The sequence below is a fragment of the Fukomys damarensis genome, unplaced genomic scaffold (genome assembly GCF_012274545.1).
Source record: "Fukomys damarensis isolate Sample0158 unplaced genomic scaffold, DMR_v1.0_HiC HiC_scaffold_21, whole genome shotgun sequence".
In the NCBI taxonomy this organism is placed as follows: domain Eukaryota; kingdom Metazoa; phylum Chordata; class Mammalia; order Rodentia; family Bathyergidae; genus Fukomys; species Fukomys damarensis.
The window spans coordinates 21,801,416-21,821,235 of record NW_022900933.1 but is presented as its reverse complement, the minus strand read 5'-3'; the positions used below and the strand labels follow the sequence as shown (position 1 = coordinate 21,821,235).

Here is a 19,820-nt window from a genome sequence, read left to right as displayed (position 1 = left end):
TAAGTACATTTTCCCAAGTTTCTGGCATTTCATTTGAAAATTAATTTGGAGCAAGTTTTCGGTTGCACATTTAAAAACAAATGCATTATGACCTATTCTGAGTTTTGCAAGCACAGCTTTTCGAAATGGTTAACTTTATGATATAAAAACAAAAGTTTTCTGATTTCTGAACTACTTTCCTTCTAGAATGGTGGACGTGATGAGTATTTAAATAATCTTGAATGAAAAGTGCACTTTAGAAGAGTACTATGGGATTCTTCAGTGTACTATGGGACTTCTCACGTTGGGACTTGGTATGTTATTAACCATAGCCTTGATTCCTGAAGCAGTCTCCTCCTCTATAGCTTTAATCCTTTGTTGAACAAAGCAAAGTAACTCTCCAGATGCTAATCAATGCTTGTATGAATGGAGGGAGACAAGTAAATTGAAGCAAAATGTCAGATTGCATAATGTTACCCTCCTCACTCCTTAGACTATCACATGCTGTGGTTACCACCCATTCTCTGGGGTGGGCTTCTCCACACAGTGGAATTAGAAGTCACTAAGTAATAAATATTATATAGACTTATTTAACCAAAGGATTGGTTAAAATCGGAAGCATATTCTAGACGAAGCTTTTTGTTTCCTTAGCTTCTAATAGGGCATATTTTGGTTTTGTAGTTGAACATATCCACTTCAATAAAATGAGCATATGTGTCTTCACCAAAGGTCTGAGCCCCACCCAAGACCAACTGAAAAAAAATTTATCAGAATGAGCCCTTAGAGGTTTAACTTTGCATTAAACCCCATAAGTTATTCTGATGTGTATCCAGTATTAAGACTCATAGTACGCTGAAGAAACCTTCAGTTTTTACTTCTAGCACCTTCACTTCATGTAATTGTAAAGATAATTCAATTAAAATTCAATGAATTCAATTTAAAAGATTCTAGAATATCTGGGTAGATTTTTTCACCCAGAATTCAAATATATGCCCATTTAAATGAAAAACTTTCATACTTTCCATCTACTCTGCTCATTTCTTTTACCCTTTCTACCCTTTACTTCCTGCCCTCAATCGTTGTAATTCTGTTTTTGTTTTCTTTACCTTTCTATGCCATAATCTAGAAAATGAGACAAAAGGGTGCACATGTCTCACAAAAGGTCTTAGTAACAATGATTGCCTCAGTCTTCTTGTAAACATTTCCACTTGGAGAAGTTCTCACAGTCACTGAGTTGACAAACCTTGGTTTGGTATCCGTTGACTAATGGAAATGTTTATATTTTTTTAAATGTTTCATTTTAAAGAATGTCCTGGGATTTGCTCAAAAGAATATAAAAACCTGCTGTCCCTGTTTCCATTTCCAGACCCAGACATGACCCCAGTATACTGAAGCATCTGCTTTTAATTTTATATCTTTCCTATCTTAAAAGCCATCTTTTTGAACTAGGTTTAAAGTAGCTCAACAAACAGCCAATGTAACACAAGAGGACAATGGCTTTGATTAAGAAGTGGCAGAAATTATAGAACTATATCTCTGGGATGCTGAGGAGCTATATAACATAGGCTTTGGTAGAGTCATCTGTTTTTCAGGACCTTCCATCTCCACTTGCCATTAGTTCCAGTGCATTTAGCACTCATCCAACTTTCTTAAATAGTGCCAAAGAACACTGCTTTGTTGCCTGCTTTGTTCTTTGATTCACTTTTCTCTCTAGGTGTGGCATAGAAGAAAGAGGCTGTAACTAAAAACTACTATACTAACTAAAAAATAATTTTTAAAAATTGATGACATATGGAGAAAAGGTTTGACTCTGCTCTTAGTTACTTTCCTCAGTGTTGAGACAAAATACATGATGCCCGCAAGTTAAAGTAGGAAAGGCTTATTTTGGTTCACCATTTGTAGAAGTTTCCATTCATAGTCAGCTGGGTTCTAGGCAGGTTGGCATAGTAGAAGAACATTGCAGAGGAGAAACAGTCCATGGAAGAGCAGGCAGGAGGTAGCAAGCAGCAGCTAGCATCCCTTTCCCTTTTGTCTCATCCAGGCTATAAGCCTTTTGAGTGGTGCCATCTCAGCATGGGCCTTCCTGTTATCCATAGACTGAACTATGATAAAGCAGACCAACTTAGTACCACACACCCATAATCTACATTCACACATCCTAGGGCCAGCAACCTCCAAAAATTTCTACCTATGGAAGCAGGAGGCTTTGGCAGGGCACATAGACACAAGCCATAACAACCTTTTCTCCAATTCAGATGAGTATGTACTTTAGAAGTTAGACTCCACATTATAGTACTTGATTAGAAATTTTAGAAGTGACTAGTTACAAAACCAGAGACCACAACTTCTTTTGAATAATGTGAGAGCTGAAGAAATTGATACACTTGGCAAGGATTGAACATTTCCTGTGTGACAAAGCATATTTTATATAACTGATGGTCAATAAATATTTGGTAAATAAGTAAGAGCTCAATGAAGGAGATAAGGAGATGCTAGAATTGACAACTAGAAGCACCAGTGAAACAACTTGGCAGACCAAAACATCCATTTCTACACTTAAGACCATGTGTCACCTTGAGCAAATAATATCCCTGAGACTATGCAATTTTTTTCTATGAGAATTGCGACATCTTCACAGGCTTCTGTAAAAATGCATGAAATGCTATATGTGGACATATTTTTTATATTAAAGATTATATATAAGTAAGCAAGGAAATAGCAGAAACTTCACATGACATGCAGTATGGATTTAACTAAAATTTTGGTAGAATATCATCAAAGAGAAATTAATAGGGGTAAAGCTACATAGACTACAAATATATGCATCTAAAAGCTCTTGCTGCTGCTGAAGACAAACCCTGGTTTCAGGTGAGATAATCACACTTTGGGATAAAGATCGTGTCTTGTCAACATTTATATTTTCAATTCCAGTAGGATCTTCCCTGGCATAGATGTTCAGGGCATACTTGAGAGGACAGAGAAATAGATGGGCAGATGAATGTGCAACATAGTTCTGGAGTCATATAGGCTCAGAAATGGAAAATCAGTACTTAATAGTCTGTTTAGCATAGTCCAATACATGTTTAAAAGGAAACCAAAATGGTGACTTTTCCAAACATCTTGATAAAACCCACAGCATATTATCTCAATTTTCAAAAAGACAGATGATGGCATGAATTGTGACTGTGAGCACAAAGCTGTTCAGTGTGATTAGAAGCCACATTTCCTGAATTAGTACTTTAGCCGTCTAATGAGACAGAGCAGCTATAAAATGATCATCACAGCAGAAAAGAGGTACCACCATTCTTTTTTCCTCACATGCAACACAGTGGGCATTCTGGTGCCTCCTTGAGGTGGGAATTCATATCCTTATTAGGTTTTGTGATGAGGAGAGATGGATTTTGTTGGGGAGATGGTTTCATGCAAAATTAGGAGTAATTATGAATGAGATGCTAGAGTTCCAAGATATATTGAAGCTATCAGAATTTCAAAAGCACCCATTGGGCATATCTCACAAATTGTGTGTTCATTTTGATAGGCTTGAGCTTTAGTCCTCTTAATGTTTTACCCATTAACATTTTTTTTCACAAAAATTGTATTCGTAGATAAGCATATAAATTATTGGCAAAGTCAAGTGAGTTTCTCTTTAATTCTTTGGTTTGAAAGTTTGAACTTGCCTTTAAGGAAGCAAGAAAAAGTTTGACTCCTGGAGTGTAATGAGTATTTTTTTTAAAAACTGACCCCTGAAGGGCAATGCGTGTTATGGTTTGAATCTGAAATGTCCCCCCAAAGTCTCATGTCTTTGGAAGGAGATTCAATCAAGGGGTGATATACTCTGGTGGATTTGTCACTGGGAAGCTGGTTTCTGATGCAGTAAAGAACTGGTCCCTCACTTCTCTGGTCCTCAGTTCTTTGTTCCCTGTAAGAAATAATTCAGTAAAGCCACATAGGCAGAAGTACAGTTACAATGTATTATAAAACAGATATAGACAGAATTACACCTTCAAGTTAGAAGGTGGGCAGTTCCATGAAGTCATCTGCACAGAATCTGATTTTGGGTACATTTTTAGGCACATAAATGAAACGTAAGTTCTTAATTTAAGCCAAGTGCCAGCCCAGGGCAGGAGGGTCCTTAAAGAACATTTCCTTCCCTAATGTCATTGGGAGGTAGGATATGACAGCCAAGAATGTTGTGTGCCTTGTTTGGGACTAGACAGCCAGGTGGCCAGGTATCAGAAGGAGGATACACACTCTGTAGCCTTAAAAGGTCACTATGCTCTTGTGTGATTGCTTTAGGTCTGAATCTAAAAGTGATTGTAAATGTATTATACATTGATGTCTTGTTTCTTTACAACAGCCAAGCATGCTTATTTTGGATATCTACACCCCTCCTTTATCCTTCAGGCCTGTTAATGATATAATTATTTGCTTAAAATTTCCCCCTTAATACTAGGGACTCTAAAATCATTTAGAGTATTGGGCATTGTGTCATTCTGGCTAATTCCCGCTGAGAGGGTGAATAGAGTGAAGGGAGTGAGGGTGCCCATTCTTGCTGCCTTTCAGGCCGGAGGGTTGGTTGAAGGGTCCATATAGATGCTTGGGTAAGTATGATGCAGAAGTGTTAAGACCAGATTGAATATAAATGAAAAGAAATTAAGTTTAAGAGACAGTTTATTATATATGATCCAAATATAATGATTATAAGAACAAAGATTATAATGGTCATTAATCACTTTCACCAAACTGATCCATGCAGGGGTTCAACCCATATCATTCTCCCAAAGCTAGGATCTGACATAGCCCAGACTTCTTGTTTTAAATGAGAACAAAAAGCACCCCCCCAAATTAACCCAGACCATTAGAAATAATTAAACAAGGGGTATGGCAGTTGAGCTCTCTCTAACCAGATTTATAAGTCTTCTGACAGGTACCACCAGGTAAGAGCAAATGAGCAGCAGGATAATTATAATAAAGGTACTGAATAGAAGAATGCTCAAGTTTCAGGCAATCCTTTCTTGGAAGATACAGTAGGGACAAATAGGCTATTACTTAACTGAAGTGTGGTTGAGCAGGTATTTTCAGTCTTCCAGTGGATGGCTTTCCAAGAATGATGGAGTCTTTGGACATACTTCTCTTTTCCAAGGTCCTTGGGAATGAGGACTTTCAGAATGAGGAGCTGATAGTTCCTGCAACGCTGATAGCTATTGAAGAGAGAAATGCTGAGAAAGGATCCTTTCAAGGTGGAGTTCATGTTGAGATCATTGGTCCTTCCTACAGGTTTTAATGAAAATGAGTGTTCCAGGTTGATAGGTCTTTGAGTGCAAGAGGGATAAAGTTAGAATCAGAAAGGGCGAAGGATATGATTCCCTACGGAAATGTTGGCTAAAATAATAGAGTAGGCTCTCTACATAATTCCATAACCACATTATTTATCTTGTTCATTGGGTAGTTCTTTGGAACGAGTGCTTGAAGTCCTCTACAGGCTTCCAAGTGTGCTTGTAAAGTCTGGGTTGTCTCTCATTGCAGGGGTGCTGGTCTATTCCTAGGTCTAATCTGGTCCCCGTAGGAGAACTGACTAATGATCGAGAGTCAGTGTTATAGCTATTGGGCCACATGTGAGCAGTGAAGAGGTATAAAAGAAGCAGCTCTTAAGGCACAAAACCAACAAGAACAAAATAAATAAAACAGTCATGTATACATGTTTTTTATTTTTTATCCTTAAGTTTATTGGTTATCTATATATTTCATTCATTGTATGAAATTTGCACTTGTACGTGATATATCTTTTTATTTTCTCCCATTTCTGTCTCTTCCCTTCTACTTTTCTTTCTCTTCTTATTTACAACTGTTTCCTTTTTATTCTTATTTTTTCATTTTTTTCTTTTCCATTCCTTATTTTCCCTCTCCCCTCTTCATTGTGTCCCTTCGCATGTGAACCTTTTCTTCCTATTTCACAAAATATCTATTATACACTTTGGTCCTTATTTATACCTTCAGTTTTTCACACTACAGAAACAATTTGACATTTGCACATGTGGGTACAGTTTATTTTATTTAAGAATATAGTCTCTAGGTGCATCCATTCTGCCAGTCTGTTTGTTTGTTTTTTTTTTTGTCTTTTTTTTTTTTTGGTAGGTGAAGTGAGACTATTTACATTGATGGTATTACTGTTATATGTTGGCTGATCCTAGTAATAGTATTGTCCTGTTGTTGGTTCCCTGTCTTTCTCCTCTGTTCAATTGCTTGCCTTGCCTGGTGGCTTCTTTCAGTTGTTGTTCTTAGAATTGTGATCGTTGTTATCTCTTTCTAAAATATGTTTCAAAACATTTTGTAGAGGTGATTTGGTGGTCATGAATTCCTTCTGTTGTTCTTTTTCATGAAAGTATCTTATTTATAAATTGATTCTGAAAGATAGTTTTGCAAGGTACATTGATGTGAGTTTGAAATTGTTCTTTCAGGACTTGACATAGTTCACTCCAGGTACTCATTGCCTTAAGAGTTTGTGGAGAAGTCTTCTGTGACTCTGATGGGCTTTCCTTATAGGTGATTTGTTTCTTCTCTCTCTAAAAGCTTTTCATATTTGGTTCTTGTGTAGACTTTCTGAGATCTTGGTATTATATGCCATGGTGTAGCTTTATTTTGGTCACGGCTGATCAGAGTTCTGTATGCTTCACTTAACTGTATGTCCAATTCCTTTTCCATGTTTGGGAAGTTTCCTCCCCTTACTTCTGTGAACAGGTTTTTTATATCCTCTGTGCCAACTCCTGATTTTTCTTGACTCCAAACAACCTTATGTTGTTCTTCTTTGCATCATCTTGCAGCTGTTGGTTTGTTTCTCAAGGTCCATTATTTTTTTTTTAAATTGAGTTTACTGGTACATTTTAGGTATACAGTACAGTTACATACATTGTGGGGATCTTGTACCTCTACATGACAGGTCTTGTTTCTCATTATTTCCCCTTGGCCCTGCCCACCCTTCATCCCTCCTCCCCTCCCCATTTACAAACACTTTATTTCCATGTTTTCATTTTCTCATATTTTTTTCTTTTCCCTCATTCCCTTTCCCCTACCCTTCCCACTTTCCCTACACCTTTAGCACTTTTCTTCCCATTTCACATTATCAGTTATCTCATTAGGCTCCAGCACCAGGAAGGCCTGCTTAGCTGTGCCCGCCCCTCTATTAGTATTTTTAAGAGATCTTTCTTTTCATGATCACTAAGTTATATCTTATCTTCTAGGTCTGACATTCTATCTTCACTTTCATTTATTCAGCTTTGGAAACTTTCAATGAATTTTTCATTTTCTAGATATCTGTAACCTTAACCCTATCCCTAGCACTACCCCTAATCCTAACCCCTAACCCTAACCCTAATCCTAACCCTAACAAATTAGATTAACAATATCAAGACAGACTTAATGTTATTTTCCTCCTGGTTAGAAATATTGAGCTCAGGAGTAAAAAGCTAAGTAGTAGCAAGGTTGAGATGATACCTTTAAAATTTAATAGAGAAATCACTTGGTGAGAAGTTTAGGTAGTGGAGACACTAAAATAATCTTTAGGGGATTCTCTGCTAAAAGAACAGAAGTGGCTTTTGCCTTGATATATCTTGGTCATCATTGGCTACTGTGTTTAGCTACTTTGATAAGTATTCTGAAAGCCCTTAAATAGGGACTCATTTAGGAGCTTAGCCATTATGCTATAATCAGGGATAAACAGCTGAGAGTAGTCAATTAAGCTCAGCAAAGCATAAAGTTGTTTTCAGGTACAAGGGAACAAAATGGCTTACATGGCCAGTCTCTGATTTGCTGAGAAAGCTCATGCCTTGGGGTTCAGACAAACCCTACACAGTAGATTCTTTGGGATAGTAAATGGACTTTAAGCTTTGAGACTCAATATCCCCTGTCATCCAAGAAATTTACGGTCTGAACCAAATGATCTTGAGTCTCTGTTAGAGAAGGGGAACGCATAAGATGATTCACATATTGTATGATGACTCCCATTCATTAAGATAAGATTGTTTCTGTTCTGGCTAACCCCTGTCCACAAAGGTTGGGATTGTCCCTGTATCACTGGAGAAGGACAGTTCAAGAAAGCTGCTTGATCCAACATAGCCCATCAGACCATGAAACGGCAGAAAGAAACTGGAACTCAGACGTACTCGAGTACAAAATTAAGCATATTTTTTTCATTTAGTTGATTGGTACATTTTAGTTATACTGTACAGTTACATTCATCTTTGGGAACTTCTACCTTTACGTGGTGGATCTTGTTCTTATTTTTGCCCCATTCCCCTGCCCTCTCTCCACTCTCTCCATCCTTCCCTACTTACAATTGCTTTGTTTCCATGTTTCATATTTTTCCAGCTCCCTCATATTTGACAAAGGAGCCAACCACCCTCATTGGAGGGAAGATAGCCTCTTTAATAAATGGTTTTGGAAAGACTGGATTCCAACCTGCCAGAGATTAAAACTAGACCTGTATCTTTCACCACGCACTAAACTAAAATTGAAGCGGATTAAAGGTCTAAGTATTAAAACAGAAACTAAACTTGGTGGGAGATAAGTTAGGTAGAACTCTCGAAGACATTGGCATAGGAAAAGTGTTTATGAACAAAACCTCAGTAGCATGGCAACTAGCACAAAGAATCAACAACTGGATTCTCATATTTTTAACAATCTTCTGCACTGCAAGAGAAATCACCAACAGATCTAAGAGACAACCTACATTGTGGGAAAAAAAATTTATCAGCTGTTCCTCAGACAAAAGACTACTATCTAGAATATATAAAGAACTTTTAAAAAATCAGATACCCCAAATATAAAGATCCAATTCAAAAGTGGGCATCTGAAATGAACAGACATTTCTCAGACAGAGCAGAAGACATCCATTTCTCAGAAGATCCCATTGATGAATGTAACTGTGTTGTTTACCTTAAATGTACCAATAAACTTAATGAAAAAAATAGATGAGGTAGGTGAGTATGTCTGGAGATTTTTCTACATCTTCTAATCAATACCACTGATCCTCAGGTCTGCTTCTTTGCCAGTACCATGCTTTTTTCTTTTTTAAAATCACACTGGCTCTATAGTATAGTTTCAGGTTGGGGATTGTGATACCTGCTGCCATGTCTATGTTGCCTAGAATTGTTATTGCTATTCTAGGTCTCTTTGATTCCAAATGAATTTTTGGATTGTTTTCTCTAATTCTATGAAATATACTCTGGGATTTCAATCAAGATTGCATTGAATCTATCTAGCAGTTTTGAAAGTATGGCCATTTTCACTATATTAGTTCTTCCTACCCAGGAAGGAGAGATTTCTTTCCATTTTCTAATATCCTCTTTGACCTCTTTTTTCAGAGTGCTGTAGTTTTCAATGTAGAGGTCTTTTGCTTCCTTTGTTAGATTGATTTCTAGATATTTCATTTTTTAAATGTTACTGTGAAAGGAATTATTTTCCTAATTTCTCTTTCAATGAGTCTGTTACTTGTGTACAAGAAGGATATTGATTTTTGAGTGTTGACCTTATATACTGCTGCTCTACTTAATCTATCAATTAAGAGTAGAAGTCTTTTGGTGGAGTTTTTTGCGTCTTCTATGTAAAGTGTTATGTCATCAGCCTATAATGACAGTTTAACTTCTTCCTTTCCTATTTTTATTCCTTTTATTTATTTCTCTTGTCTAATTGTTGGGCTAATATTTCCAGAATTACATTGAACAGGAGTGGTGATAGTGGACATCCTTGTCTTGTTCCTGATTTTAGCATGAAGGTTTTCAGTTTTTTTACCATTTAGTATGATTTTGGCTGTTGGTTTTTCATAGACAGCCTTTAAGAGGTTGAGATAAAGACCATCTATTCTGATTTTCTGTAAGGTCGTTTTATCGTGAATGGGTGTGGACTGCTTTTTCTGCATCTATTCATATGATCATATAGTTTTTGACCTTGGCTCTGTTAATATAGCATATGACATTTATTGATTTACCTATGTCAAACCATCCTTGCACCCCTGGGATAAATCCCACTTGATCAGGATGTATGATCTTCTTGATGACCCTCTGTATTCTGTTTGCCAGTAACTTATTGAGGATTTTTGCATCTATGTTCATTAGGGGGATTGGACTTTTGTTCTCTTTTTTAGTTGGGTCTTTCTTTGCTTTTGGGATCAAAGTAACACTTGCTTCCAGGAATGAATTTGAAACTATTGCTTCCCTTTCAATTTCAATTGAAGAGTTTAAAGAGTAATGACAATAGTTCTTTTCTAAATGTCTTTTAGAATTCAGCAGTGAAGTCAGGAGGACCTGGGCTTTTCTTTGTTGGTAAATTTTTAACTACATTTTCAATTTCACTGATTGTAATTGGGGTGTTTAGAATTTTTATATCTTCTTCATTCAATTTTGGTAATTCAAATGTATGTAGGAATCTGTCCATTTCTTCTGTGTTTTCCATTTTATTAGAGTACAGTTTCTCAGAATAGGTATTGATAATCCTTTGGGTTTCTGTTGGATCTGTTGTGACTTCACCTTTTTCATTCCTAATTGCTTGGATTTGAGCCTTTTCTTCCCTTTTTATTTTTAAAGTTGGCTAAGAGTTTATCAATTTTATTTGTTCTTTCAAAGAACCAACTCTTTGACTCGATTTTTGTATTATTCTCTTAGTCTCCTTTGCATTGATTTCTGATCTGATCTTTATAATTTCCTCCCTTGTATGAGTTTTGGGTTTGTCTTGCTCTTCTTTTTCTAGTAGCTTGAGGTTCAGCATTAGGTTGTTTATTTGACCTTGCTCTGTTTTCCTTGTATGAGTATTCACTGCTATGAATTTCCCTTGTAGAACTGCTTTCATTGTGTCCCACGGATTCCTGTATGTTGTATTGACATTATAATTTAATTGTAAACCGTTAATTTTTTCTTTAATTTCCTCTGTGACCCACTGGTTGTTCAGGAGAGTATTGTTTAATTTCCATGAGTTTGTGAAGTTCTTGCAGTTTCTTATGCTATTGATCTCCAATTTAATTGAACTATGGTCTGATAATATACAGGGGATAACTTTAATTCCTTTGCATATACTTAGACATGTTCTATGAGCTAGCATGTGGTCTATATTGGAGAATGAACCATGTGTGGTTGAAATGAATGTATATTCTGATTTTGTGGGGTGAAACACTCTGTAGACATTTATTGAGTCCATTTTTTCAAAGGTTTGGTTCACTTCTAGTATTTTGTTGTTGATCTTTTGTCTAGATGATCTATTTGTGACAGTGGGGTATTGAGGCCCCTCACTACAATTGTATTAATGCTTATTTGATCTTTCATATGTATTAATATTTGTTTTGTATAGTTGGGGGCATTAGTATTTAGTGAATACATACTTACGGTTGTCATCTCTTCCTCTTGGATTGTTCCTTTTAGAAGTATGGAGTGACTTTCTTTTTGTCTCTTAGGTTTGGTTTGAAATCTACTTTGTCTGCAAATAAGATAGCTACCCCTGATTTTTTCCATGTTCCTGTCACATGGAGAACTGTTTTCCACCCTTTAACTTTAAGTCTATGAGTTTCTTTTTGAATTAAGTGTGTTTCTTGTATACAGCATATTGCTGGATTTTGCTTCTTAATCAGTTCTGCTAGGCTATTTATTTTGATTCATAAATTGAGGCCATTAACATTGATCATTATAACTGATATGTATTGACTTATACTTGTCACATTATTTTCCTATTGTTGGCTCTTTTTTTAAAAAAAATAAGGCATCTTTGATGTGAGGGACTATAAACAATTGCATATTTGTTAGGTTCTGGTAGAAAGTTTAGCTGCATTTTATTAATGTCCTAAGACTTTGTAGGGGAAATAAATTTAGGAAAGATAAATTAATTTAAATCAGGTCCTAGCCCAAGGCAGGAAAGTCTTAAGGGATATTTCTGTTCCAGATGTCATTAGATTGTAGGCTATGCAAGTGTTGCTTTATCTTATCATGGAACTAGATGGCTAAGTGGCCCGTTATCAGAAGGAATGTGTATGACATATAACCTTGAAGTATCATTTTGCCCCTGAACTGGCTTTCAGGTCTGAAACCCAAGAAATGATTACAGACTTCACATTGAAGTCTTTGTTTCTTTTCTTAACTGGCAAAGTAGGCTATTTGGGATGTCTTTTCTCTTTGTCCCTCGGGCCTGCTAATGTCTAACTACTTGCCTAACAGATTGGCCCACTGTTGGGTTCACAGCTGGGATGTTGTGAGGAGGTGAATCCTGTTCAGAGAGGTGGGTCACTGACAGTGTGACCTGAAAGGGTATATCTCTCTCCCTGGCTCCTGCCTTCTCTACTTCCTGTCCACCATGATGTGAGCAACTTTCCTCTGTGGCAGAGTCTTTTGTGCACTGGAGCCAGCTGACCATGGACTAAAAATATAAGGGAGATAAACCTTTCCTCCTTTAAATTGTGGGTGCAGGGTATTGTGTCTCAGCAAGGAGCAAAGTGACTAAGACAATGAGACTGACATGAAACTATATAAAAACAGTCTGGTTTCTGTTACTACTCTCTTGAAAAAACTTTCTTGTGACATGTAAAGGCATCAAAGTTACTCTTTCTGAAGGAAACAGAGGGAACAGAGGTAAAGAGAAAGAGGTACAGTTTTCAGCTCTATTTATGCTAATAGGACAACCCACATCAATGAAGGCGGCATCCTCATGACTGGACAGCCTGTCTCCAGTAATAAAATAATAATTATAATGCATAGCATATAAAGGAGAAAGAACTGAGATTATGGGCAGTGCATGATGACTGTGGCATATGGAAATGACTTGCAGTCCACATCAGTGTGTCTGGAACTAACAGGCAAGAACTCATCCCCTTAGTTTTTCCCATCTTCAAATTTTAAAGAATCTGTAGTAATGGGAACAAATAAGAGGTCCTATTACATTATTATGTGAAGAATGGGTCTAGAAAGAATCTCCACTATTTATCAACAAATATTTATTAACCTGATTCTGTATGCCAAGTATTATTTTGTATGTTTGGGTTCCAGTGATGAAAACAACCAAATTCCTGCCTCTACAGAGAGAGCTTACATTTGGGTGAAGACCAACATTGATCAATTAAGCAGGTAAGTATATAGGGATCAGTAGGGATGAGGACAGTGGAGAAACATGAAGTGGGCTAAGGAAATAAAGTTGAACTGTTGTGGGTTGGGGACAACATTTTAGAGGAAGTACCAAGGAATACACCACTGAGTAAGCGACTATGGAGGGTATTACTGAATGAGACGAGGTTATCAGCTATATGATGAAGTAAGGGAGGAGGACTGCAAGACGGAGCAGCAGTATAACTGTGAGATGGGAGCAAGCTTAGTATCTTAGAAAAGCAGAAAGGAAATCAAGTCAGTATACTGTGTGACGAGGATCAGAGTGAAGGCGACGAGACTGGAGAAACAGGTCCTTCAACCCCTATGTAGAGGGTGGTTGGAATGTAAGTAGCATTTTGAGGGTGATGATCTCTCGAAGGGTTTCAGAGTAAAAATCTGTATTTTAAATCCATCTTTCTGCTGTCACATGGCAACTAAAATTCTTAGGGATCGTCAAAATGCAAAAGTGAAGAGACCAATTATCCTTTCTCATGAGCTCTAGCTTCCAAATAACATGAGCCCCTCAAGAGTTGAGAACAGCTTTCTGCATATTGTTGTTCTCAGTTCCTTGCCCTACCCTGGCATGTCATAAGTTCCTGGTAGATGGAAAGTATTTGAATAGATGGGTGAGAGACATTTCTACTTCAGACTGAAGCAGAAATACTTTGGTCTCTCGTGGCTGAAGAGCCTTCTCACAGCTGGGTCTGTGTCCATGAGGAACAAATTGGATGTCTTTTCTTTCTTGGAGTTCATTACATGATTCCTTGTAATCATGGGAAGATAATCATCATAATGGCCAGGCAGTGCTTGCAGGCACATATTAGGGGAATTGTGCAACTGTCACACAATAGGGGATGAAGAGAAATTTGAGTCACACAGAAAGCTTGGCTTGAGCCGAGAGACCAGCCCTAGATGGGGGAGCTGTTCAATTTGTTGTCACACTTTGAAAGACACTTTACAGAGTTAAACCATAGGAACATTAGAACATTCTTCTCATTTGACAATATAAAATGTATTTGAAAAAGTTAGTGAGTATCGGATGAGGAATATGTCTTTTTTCTTTGGTGGCCCCCTCTGGAGATTTGTTTTGACCCGTGTTAATAAAATCACCCATTCCTAGCCAAATAAAAGAAACAAATCTGTACAAGCCTTCTCATAATTTTGATTTGTGAAAGGCAAGCATGTCTGTGAGCTCTTGCTCTTATTATAAACACCATCTCTAGAAGAGATGAATGTTCTTGTATTTTACAGTCACAATGCAGTCATGCTTTGAGATCATCTGAGAAGTGCTGAAGAAGCACAAAGCATTATTACTATCATTATAGCAGTAATGACTATGATTATGATCCAGTTAAGGGGAGCTGAGGAGGAATGGCAGTTAAGGGCCAGTAAGTCTTACTCCCCCTACATCTGAGTAAGATTTACAATGTCAAAACTCGTGTGTGTGTGTGTGTGTGTGTGTGTGTGTGTGTGTGTGTGTGTGTGTAAGATGGGCTAGGAAGGCAGATGTTGGTGTTCAGATACCTTTACTGGAAAACATGTACTCAAGTGAATTTTATTGAAACTATGTTCACAAAACATTCATTCCATTCTGGTTAAAACCTAGAGAATAGTCTTGCTTTCATTCAGTGGTAATTCATTGGAGTACAATATTTTTTCCCTGAATAGCTCTTTGGATGCGAGAGTTGTCTCAAAACTCTGGATGAAGCCAGATGTTGTGATATAAACTATTTATATCAGATATTACTTCAACTGCTCTGGGGAATAAGAAGAGGGTGTGGCAGAAAATATCTAATTTGGCATCTTTGTCAACTACACTGTTTTCTCTACTTTGTTGATCACCATTTTTGGAATCTGTGATTCTGAAAAACTCCTGTTTACTCATTCAACAAGTATGTGTGACGCTCCTATTAAATACCATGCCTGGGATTAGTATGTAGGATTAGTGGGGTGAATATGATTTTTTTCCTTGCCTTTAAGTTCTTACAGGTTGGTGAGGAAAATCACACAAGATCAGTGGGTTTGAAGTGGTCGATTCCTTCAGCTTTTCCATTACCCCATGTGTCCTAATCAAATCTGCATCCTGGGTAGATTTAAATGGATTAGGGCTTGAATCAGGGAGACCGTACAGCCACTGCAGAAGGGCAGTTGAGAGAGAAATACCTAACTGTTAGGTCCTTTGAAAGATCTTTCACCTCTGACACTCAAAAATCATGTCGTTATTTGTCATGAATTGAAATAAGGGGATGGACTGGCTTGTAAGATTTGGGTAATTTATATGGTGTAACATTTAGTTCCTTGATAGCTGACCTGGATGTGAGCAGAAGAGAAGGGGCTCATTTGGAAGTACAGGAAATGCCTAGGCATTTGAGGGAAGCAGTGTAGTTGAGAAATGGACTTAGAAATAGCTTGTGAGAAATATTCTAGCCCTTTATGAAGGGCTAGAATTGCATATGACATTTTGGTTGTGGTCTAAATGTTGCCAGGATAGTTTGCAAAATAATGACCCTATTTATTATGTCTTTTATACCAGAATAGATTGCCAAGAGAAATTTTGGAGACTTTCTTTTGGGATTTAAAAATTACTCTAGAAAAGTGAGGTAGCAGGTGGGGAGAGAGACACTGCATTTAGCTTGACTAGGGTAGATGTGAGGCATTTTGGGAGAAGAGTATTGTGGCTTATTCAAGGCACATAGTTCAATGGTGAACTAACTGATAGTGAGGAATAAGAGGTACATATACCTAAAATGTACCAATAAAGAAAAAAGAAAAAAAAAAGAGGTTCTCTGTAGATCCTCTACTGTCCTATTAAGCTATAGTAAGATAGCCATTGTTTTGAATGAATCATTTCAAAAGGCTGACATTTTCCTTTATATGACTCAGAAGACCACCATCACTATGAATTAATAATGCTCATTTGCACTGCTCACAATTCTTCCCACTTAAAGATCAAACAAATTTTGGGCAACTTTGCTGGCGTGCAAGTATTTGTGGATAATTACAAAAGAAATTTAACAGAAGTAGGCCTAACTTCACACCAGCTTTGAATTATAGAGTCTGGGGACCAGCTGTTTTCTATTCCCTCTGCAAGTATGAAAGTAGATATGACTTTAAATTGATCTAGGAAAGATAAAGCCAGATCAGATATTTCTTAGTACAGGGACTATAACATGTAGACAAACAGCAGAAGACTTTCAAATGTCAGTAGCCATTGTGACGAAACCCTGCAGCAGCCTATCTCAGCACTGCCAACTGCCTCCTAAGTTCCTAGAACGGATGTGTCTGTTACCATTAGAGACCCTTTCAGGTATGGCAAAGTGACTGGATAAGCTCGTTAGGTCTTATTTTAACCCATTTACCTATGTTACATTTAATGAGAAATTGCCTTATAACATTTTTTAAAGTGTGGACCATTGTTGCATTTAAAGATGATATTTTTGATTGGCCTAGTGTTTCTGATGGTGTCAGAAAACATCTTTTTCAGATACAGAAATAATATAAGATACATAGGAACATAGTCCAGGATGTGAATCACTCCCTTCCACAGCTAACAGATGATTTTCTTTTTACTGTGTCAGAAGAAGCAACCCCCTCATCCCCCATATAAATACATATATGTGACTTGACTGGTATTTCTTAATAACATCTTGAGATGGCTACTATGCTAAATATTTCATATGCATGATCTCATTATATCACATTCTATTAAATGAGGAACCTGGAATATGAGGTTGGTGATTTTTATTCAAAGATATACAATTAAAATGTTGCAGAACTAAGCTTTTAGACTTTGAGTTTCAAGATTCCTGTGTGACTGTGTGATCTCACAAACAAGCTGCGGATAGCACAAACAGGATCAGTCCGGGCAACATTTTAATCCATCCACTACCACCTTGACATTTTTCCTACTCCCCAAGCAAAGTTCTGTCATATTCATAGAAAGTTCATATTGGTGCCTTTCATTCCTCAGCTGTTACCTACATCAGAACTGGTTCTGAGACCAGAACTTCCAGGATACCCTTTAACTTTCAGAAATTTTGGTTACATTGGCCCTATGACATATAATGCTATGATCTTATGAGATATGCTATGTAGAAATTATTAGGTCTAACTGTGATGTATATCTCAAATCTTTCAAATTGTCCTCATTCACCATGGCTGCTTAAACCAATAACTTGGAAGAAAAGAATCTGGACTTCTTCAGTGGTATTTTTATACTTTGATAATCAGTGTGGTCCATCTGAATCGCTTGAGAAATTGTGAGAAATTCAGAATCTTGTGTCCCACTTTGGACCTAGTGAATGAACCATAGCCTGTATTTTAACAAGATTCTCTACATATCCATGTATATTTTAAAGATGGTCAGTGTTCTAACAGGTTTCCCACGCTCTACTTTCCCCGTTGCATTCTGTCTGGTGGATCCAGTGTGATATTTTAAAAATGCACAAACAGTTGTATATTTGGCTTTCCATCTCATTTATACTAGAGACCAAATTCCTTACAATACCCAACAAAGTCCACCAAGATCTGATTTTTGCCTATTCTAGGCATACTGATTTCCTTTCAGTTTCTAAAACATACCAAACTACCTACAGGACTTGTTATCTTTTCCTCTATGCAGAACACACTCCTGCTTTTGACAAGGCCTTAGTTTTTCTTAACCTTTAGTCTTGATTTAAATGTCACATGTAAAAGCAAATATACCTGACCTCTCCACAGTATCTCCAATTTTTCTCTCTCACAACCATACTGATTCCTTCATATAACTTATCTCAAATTGCTGTTATATTATTCACTTATTTTACTACCAGTTGTCCATTTCCCCCTTCTAAACTGTATAAAAATAAGATTCATGATTATTTCACCAACACATAACACTGGTAAATGGCACAGAGAAGTAACTCTCTATATATCATTTGAACAAATGAATAAACATACCACAGTTTGGGGTTCTTACTGATTTTTTCCAAGAGTATATAATTCAAGCATTTGTTAGTACTTATAAATCCTGCAATTGTTACTAGTTCTTGGTAGTTTTACCTAAAATATTTTCAGTTAGCTGTCCATGGTTCAGAGGGCTTTTTGGTACCTGCTTTCAGTAACATCAGTCTAGTGATTGTTCATTTGTAAGCTATTTGCAAATATGAGTTAGTTCTACTCATTACCTACTGCGACCAGCAAACATTTTCTTTTGGCAAACTGTCCAGCCATCTCCTTAATGGAAACCAGAAAAGGTTGTCTATAAAGGAAATTGCTTTGGGCCACAGTTGAAGGAGCATAGAGAACAAATATTTTTTCCCCTCTCTATGTGTGTGTGTTTTATGAGAAAGTGCATGAAAGGATGTGAGGGCAATGCATTCAAAGACTGATGTCTGAAAATACTAATCTGCAACTGATGGCCCACCCACTGTCTGAAAAAGAAAACTCCCTTGTGATATGTAATTGCACAACTGCATAGAGCAGATGTGTAACAAAAGTTTGTATCTCTCCCTATAACATCTGGCATGACTCATCATGAGAAGCAGGTGCCTAGGTCAGACAGACTTCCTGTCCATTCCAGAATGACATACTTTTGTTGTTTCTGGGTTGTGTTTGAATTTTCTTTGGATTCAGTCAACTCAAGCTCATTAGTGATCAAGATGATAACAGAAGAAGATTGCCTGAAAAAGAGGAAAAACAGTGTAGCTGCATCTTCTGGTGTGCTGAGGCTGTGAGTTTCAGAAAAATGAAAAAGCCACTGTGTAACCGAAAACATGTGATACTCCAGATTGTGTGCCCTTGTTGTGACAGGTGGAATCACAACACCTGTCGATGAGACTTGTCTCTAGTTTGGGAGTTTGCCTGCGAGGTAGTCAAAACCTTTGTTGGGCCTTAGCTAATCATGGGTCAGCGTGTCATAAAGTTTACTGAATTGTACCCCTGGCATAAGCCTTTGTGTTTCATAAAACCACAATTTGTGAAAGTAATGGAATAAAGGTTATAAATGTAGGAAACTTCAGCCAAGTACATCATATAAAAACTCATCAAGAAAACATGTTGCACTCACCTATCCTGTGATGCCTTTCCCCAGGCTTTATCCTGGTCTGGTGTGAATCATTGGTAGAGGTCCAGGATGAAAACTGTATGGTTCTTTAGGTGTGCACTGCTTGAATTGTGATCTCTTCGAAACCTATGTAGAATTTGGCTGGAACTTGTTAATGTCTGGTATTAACCACATGTTAGCATTTCTCAAGGTGTGGCCTACTGCCAGTCTGCTTTAGCATTACCTAACATGCTTGTAAAAGCATAGATTTCTTTCTTTTTTTTTTTAAGCATAGATTTCTGGGACCATCCCTGCAAATATACTGAATCAGAGTCTCTATTGCAAAGTTGGAAACTCCATTTTGACAAATATTCCAGATGATCATTAGGATTTCTAAAATTTGAGAACTACCAGACTCTGTTGAAGTTAAGTATGTTTGTTTTCAGTATTTTCTAATAGGCTTTAAATAGAATTTGGTGTTAAAATAGTCAAGTTTAAATATAATGATTTCATGGATCAACAGTAACCTTAAAAACAATTTTTGTGTGTCAACTATGATGCTAATGAAAATGACTCCACAGTTAACCTTTAGAAATGCCAGTGCATAAGTAATGTTTTAAAATGATGAAGATGTATTTTTAAGCCTGGGTTGGAGTGTGTAAGTTTGTCTATATGTTTGTTCATATGCAGGAGAAAGGAGACTTTCA

At 37.1% G+C, this 19,820-nt stretch overlaps 1 long non-coding RNA gene across 1 annotated transcript; it reads left to right on the top strand.

Moving 5' to 3' along the window:
• Positions 1 to 214: 214 nt before the first annotated feature.
• Positions 215 to 19,529, top strand: LOC104877200. The gene is made up of 3 exons (XR_784541.1): positions 215 to 293; positions 12,996 to 13,073; positions 19,404 to 19,529. It is a non-coding gene; the product is annotated as an uncharacterized LOC104877200 (long non-coding RNA).
• Positions 19,530 to 19,820: the final 291 nt, after the last annotated feature.